General features: G+C 49.6%; 1 protein-coding gene across 2 annotated transcripts in view; it reads left to right on the top strand.

Annotated features, from left to right (window-relative positions):
• Window positions 1–2,929: 2,929 nt before the first annotated feature.
• The window catches only part of TBC1D24 (TBC1 domain family member 24), a 37,181-nt gene continuing 34,110 nt past the window's right edge, over window positions 2,930–6,000 (top strand). The window contains exon 1 of one of the 2 annotated variants that reach the window (XM_058815896.1): window positions 2,930–2,987. The gene's annotated coding sequence lies outside the window, so the exon portion shown is untranslated. The remainder of the gene's footprint in view (window positions 2,988–6,000) is intronic. The other variant, XM_058815895.1, reaches the window with a different exon arrangement.

Below are 6,000 nucleotides of genomic sequence, written 5' to 3'. Positions count from 1 at the left end.
TGGAATGTCCTTTAGGGCCCTGCAGAATTAAACACAAGTGAATATAAAATAATGTATTATATTCCAATTTATATTTGGATAAACAAACGATTTCTTATCACAGCTTCTGGAAGTGGCTCTCATGCTCCATGACACGAGCCCATTGCTGTCCACAGATTAGCCAGTCACAAGGAAGCCTTAAAGGAAGCACATTGCAAGGACTGCTTACTGCTTCCCCCAGTTTGGGGCTCAGGCCTGCCCTGCCTGGCCAGCTGCAGAGGCAGGGCACAGCACAGCCCAAGACCCCACTGACCAATTGGCACAGCACAGTGGCTGCTGTGTCTGTCTTCAGGACTTAACAGGGGTCTGCAAGAAAGGTGAGGACAGGCTATTCAGCAGGGCCTGTGGTGACAGGAAAAGGGGGGATGGTTTTAAACTGAAAGAGGGGAGATTTAGACCAGGTATTAGGAGAAGGTTTACTCAGTGAGGGTGATGTTGCCCAGAGAAGCTGTGGCTGCTCCATCCCTGGGAGTGCTCAAGAGCAGGTTGGACAGGGCTTGGAGCAATCTGGTTTAATGGAAGCTGTCCCTGCCCACGGCACAGGGTGGGACTGGCTGGGCTTTGAGGTCCCTTCCAAACCAAACCTAGGATTTTATCTTGCCTCTCTGCTCAGGAGCTTTAAGGTAAATATAAAACACCCTCTTAAGACCCTTAAAATGCAGCTGCAAATGGCTCCAAGTCCTCTGTGTATTTTATGTTTCATTATCATGTTTAGTACTTTCTTTGTGGTCCTTTGTGGTTTCCTTTAGATTGTAAAACTTCCAGGTAAGGGATTTGTTATCTCTTTGGCAAGATCCAGCCGTACCAAGCTGTGTACATATACAACACCATATAAAAGATTAGTGCTTTATTGGCCACTGAAGCATAGCTAGTTAATAATCTTTAATGTGGCAGTTATTTATCCAGTCGTAAACAGAGCATTGCTGCCAAGCCAAGTCAAATAAACACTATGGAAATCCTTCATCCTTAAAACGAACCAATTTCTGTCCTGGCCATTGTAGGCTTTGCAAAAACATATTGTTACTGAGCACAATAGTCAGATTTTAAAGCTTTCCTAAGGCGGCAATTGTTTCTAACATCTGCGCTGAGCTTTTCGCAGGCCCCAGGGCAGAAGCACAGCCCAGTTCTCCTCACACAGCCCTGCTCTCTGTGGGATAATGACCCAGGAGCCAAGCAAGGGCTGAGGCTCAATACCTACAGTGTGTGCTGTGTACCCTCTGTGTTATCTCTGTGCATGGAGAGCTGCACAGCTGATGCCAGGAAAGGCCCTGAAGGAGCAGGTCCTGTGCAGATGCAATGATCCTGCTCTCGCTCTGAAGAATGAAGCAAATGAGAACAAAGTTGTATGACCAGAACTTCGAAGGACACCATAACAAAAAAACAAAACAAAAACCACAAAAAAAAAACCCAACAAACCCTGCATATGCTAATTGCCTTCATTAAGCACCTTAGTCTCACATATATTACAGTATTACATTGCTCTCTGCTTAGATCATGCTATATGTGAAGAAGAAGGACGGCGATAAGATTGGGGTGTATATATGGAGGGTAAAAATTTCACCTAGTTAGAAGGAAGACCCAAAAGGACCTCAGAAAGAGATGATGGGCTACTAGTCTCCTCTCCCTCCTCCCAAGCATTCATTGTAAGCTTCTACATAAAATTATTACGATTATTATTACCTCAGCTAACACTATACTACTGCTATTGTTAGAAGTCTACACTACTGCTATTGTTAGAAGTCTACCACAGCTAGTGCATCCATCTAGGGCAATTCCGAATCTATTATTTCATAGAATCTTACAATTGTTTGGGTTGGAAGGGATTTTAGAGCTCATCTGGTTCCACCCCCTGCCATGGGCAAGGACACCTTCCACTGTCCCAGCTTGCTCCAAGTCCTGTCCAGCCTGGCCTTGGGCACTGCCAGGGATCCAGGGCCAGCCACAGCTGCTCTGGGCACCGTGTGCCAGGGCTTCACCATCCTCTAAGTAAAGATTTTCTTCTGAAAATCTAATTAAAACATACTACCTTACAGTTATTCTCCCTTTCCATTCCCCCTTGCACTTCTGCCGCTTCAATAAACCATACTATTCATGAACCTGTGATGGTGAAAGTTCTTATTGAACATTACCAGACTCAGTGTTGAACATGCCCTGCTTGAGGACCTGTGCTCATGGAACTTCCTATTGAACACAACCACTTATAGTACCAAACAAGTTATAATAAGAGCTTAAGCCCAGCTACCCTCACCCTCTCTGATCCCTAATGACCAGCTGGCTAACAAGGGGTTTCTTTTCCACCAAATTTCTATACTCTTATCACAACACTGCCACAACCACCCTGTCTGCCCCACATCGCCCCTCGTTGACACCCACCACTCCTCACAGTCCCCGTCACCCCTCACACTCCCTAAATTTTGGCCTGCACTCCCCTCACAGTCCCTCCCTGTAACCCTCACAGCCTCCTGTTCCTCCAAAGCTTCCATCAGCCTTCACAGCCACCCTCACCACCCCTCTGTCAGCCCCTCACAGCCCCTCACAACCCCTCACAGCCCCTCACCGCCCCTCACAGTCCGTCACAGCCCCTCACCACCCCTCTGTCAGCCCCTCACAACCCCTCCATCGCCCCTCACAGCCCCTCACGACCCGTCACAGCCCCTCACAGTCCGTCACAGCTCCCATCAGCCCTCACAGTCCCTCACAGCCCTCCACGGCCCCCACCACCCCTCACAGTCCGTCACAGCCCCTCACAGCCCCTCACAGCCCCTCACCGCCCCTCACCGCAGCGCCGCTTGGCCCCAGGGCCGCGGACGCCCCGCGCGCTCCCGCCCAGCCCGGCCCGGCAGGACCGCGTGCGCGCGCCCGTCCCACAGCTGCCGCGCCCTCTGCGCAGGCGCGGGGCCGCTCGCGCCCCCGGTCCCGCCGGACGCGGCCCGGAGCGGCGGAGAGCGGTGAGGGTGCGCGGGGCTCCGGGAGTCCACCGAGGGGGGTGGAACTCGGTGTCGGGCGGTAGCATCGCGGCAGCATCCTCCGGCGAGGGGCCGGGAGGGAGCCGGAGGGGGCCGGCTCCGAGGCTGGCCTTCGTCAGGCCCCCGTGTCCGGGCCGCGGGTCGCTGGCTGTGCTCTAGACCAAGGACCAGCTGCGGGGGAGGCTCGGGCGCGGCCCCAGCCGCTGTGTCTGGCCGTGGGCTCCGGAACCCAGGCCGGAACCTCCGGGGGTGTCGGTGACCGGAGAGCGGGCGCTGGTCCCTGCGGCGAGCCGGCCGTGGGGGCTCTGGGCTGCGCCTGGGGCTGGCTGGGTGCGTGGAGGGGCTGGAAGATGTTCGAATGGTTTGTGCGAGCCCCAGGTGCCGGGCAGTGCCTGAGGATCTGCCCGCTGGTGAGGCTCCCCCGGCACGCACGGTTTACACCTATGCTGCCAGCCCACCCCGCAGCGGGCAGCGCGTCTCGGCAGGGAGAGCTCGCTAAGCCTGGCTCTTGTGTTCTGCAGCCTCCGCCTTCAATGTTTTTGAAATTTCTGTAATGAAAGTAGAATTTTGTTGAGAGTTTGTTTTCACCTTGGTCTTTCCGGCCCATGCTTCAGTGAAATTTGCTGCTGGAATATTTGGGCTGGCGCACTGTTAGCCACCAAACACCAAATTTAGAGTGCTGCCTGGGACCTGCCAAAATGCTCCCCAGCCTCTCTGGGCCTGTGAACAAGCGAGCAATGGCCGGGTGGATGCAGCTGATGCTGATTCTGGTCCCAGGGCAGCGGGAGGGAGGACTCCTCTCAGGTGCTTGTGAGGAGAGGACAGTGAGACCTTCTCCTTTGAACTGTATTATCTCAATCCTTGTGTTTTTATGTCCAATTCCTAAAAGAAGCTGGAGCATCTGAAAGCTTTTCTGGCTTAGAGGAAATCCCAGTAGGATTTTCAGAGCATACAGGAGTACCCAGAGCATAGAAATAACATGGATCATATCTAGGGCACTGTATTACCAGAACAGGGGATTCCCTGGTGTTGGCATTTCCTTCTCTCTGTAATCACTAGCTGTTAGACTGTTGCAAAAGACTTCTCCGAGGTGGTTACTCAAGAACAACAATGATAACTCTAGTTCAAGGATTCCAGCAACATTTTATAGTAACTTTTTGTTCCTTCCAAGCAATACCTGATACTTATATCCTTTGTATTTTTCAAAACAGCTGTGGGTAGTATTGAACAATAATTAGCTGTTGGAAATCCTTGTACTGAAAGTCTTTTCTGTCATTAATATTTGAAAGTTTGCAGGCGTTCCCATGGCCAGAAATTTTAACTCAAAGAAAAACAGCTTTCTCCCTGAGATTTTTTGGGTTGGTTTATTTGTTGTTTGTTTGTTGGTTTTGAGGGGGTTGTTGTTTTGTTTTGTTTGAGATTTTTTGGTGGTGGGGGTTTTGTGGTTTTTGTTTTGTTGTTTGTTTCTGAGGGGTTTGTTTGTTTGTTTGGGGCTTTTGGGGTTTTTTGCTGTTAATGATTAAGTGCTGCCAAGTAAATGTTTCTAGCAGGCTGTTTGTGGATCCATCACATATTTAAGTACCTCTGCTCTTCCCAGCTCACTCCTTTTTTTTGTGATCTTTGTTTTCTCCCTTTGGTTGTATTTGCTTATTTGTTCTGTTAATCTGAAATCTTTAAGGGCCTCCATCCTCTGATCCCCCTGTTATTTGGACTGTAAAGAAAATGGGAAAAGAAGCTCTCCCTGTACTAAAATAACTGTCCATGTATTTAAGGCAAGCAAAGCAGTCCACACTGCATGGGTGTCTCACCATCTCCAACACCAAGGTTCTTGCAGTCTGATATTGCATTGTTTAGACATTATTGTTGGCTTGTGTTGTTTGCATTGTCTGGCATTTGTTTAGGTTGTAAGTGCCTTTGCTTTAGTGCTGAAGAGACACACAGGCAGTGACAGCACGTTACTGGTAACATGCCATAGCTTAGGTTCTTGCTGTTCTTCTGGCTCTGCAGAATTCCCCCTGCCTTCCCTGTCAGGTTGGAGAGGCAGCTGCAACTGCTGCTGTTGGGATGTCTGGCTGCATGCTCAGGCACAGATGAGTCTGTGTTACCACTCAGAATTGATAAACTCTGTTACTGGTCTGAAGGAAAAGCAGCTCCTTTTATTCTGTCTGTACAGCCTTGAATCAGGACTAAAGAACTACAATTTTTCGCAAATTTGTTTGGGGATGCCTTTATTTTCAGGTTTATTTGCAATAGTCTGACACAATTGAATGGAGGTGCAGTAGGTTTTGCTGCAGAAATGGTGTTCTTGAGCTATTTCCTGCTTTGGTGCTTGACCAGTCACCTGATACAAAAGTAGATCTTATTGCACTATAATTAATGATTGACTGGCTTGGAGTCCACATGTGTTGGTGGGGATATGTGCTGGTAAGGTCCTGTTCTGGACTCGAATGTTTTAAAATCCCTGACATTAATGGAAGTGCTTGTAGCTGTGGTGTTCATACTCTTAGGCTTTAACAGAACTCATTGTTTCTCCTCTGCTTAAACTTCTGCAGTTAGAGAACAATTGCCTGAACTTTCAGAAATGTTGCAAAAGACCATGAGCTGTTGATTCCCAGTGTCTTGTGAAGGAGACTCAGGAGAAATCTGGGTGACTGCCAATGTCTGTGTTAAGGAGTGTGCTGAATGATGTTTGAGGTGCAGGCAGCTACATCACCACAGAACCACAGAGTGCTCTGCCTTGGAACAGCCCTTAAGGCCCATCTTGTTACACCCCCTGCCATGTCCAGGGATGCCTTCCACTGTCCCACGTTGCTCCAAGCCCCATCCAGCCTGGCCTTGGACACTTCCAGGGATCCAGGAGCAGGGATTCCAGCTTCTCTGTGTCTGCCAGGGCCTCAGCACCCTCACAGGAAAGAATTTCTTCTGAAAATCTAATCTAAACTTACTCTCTGTCAGTGTAAAATCCTTTCTCCCTCTCCTGATTATGTTGTCAAAT

This window comes from Ammospiza caudacuta, chromosome 17 (assembly GCF_027887145.1).
Source record: "Ammospiza caudacuta isolate bAmmCau1 chromosome 17, bAmmCau1.pri, whole genome shotgun sequence".
Classification (NCBI taxonomy): Eukaryota; Metazoa; Chordata; class Aves; order Passeriformes; family Passerellidae; genus Ammospiza; species Ammospiza caudacuta.
This window is presented reverse-complemented; position numbering and strand designations above follow the sequence as displayed.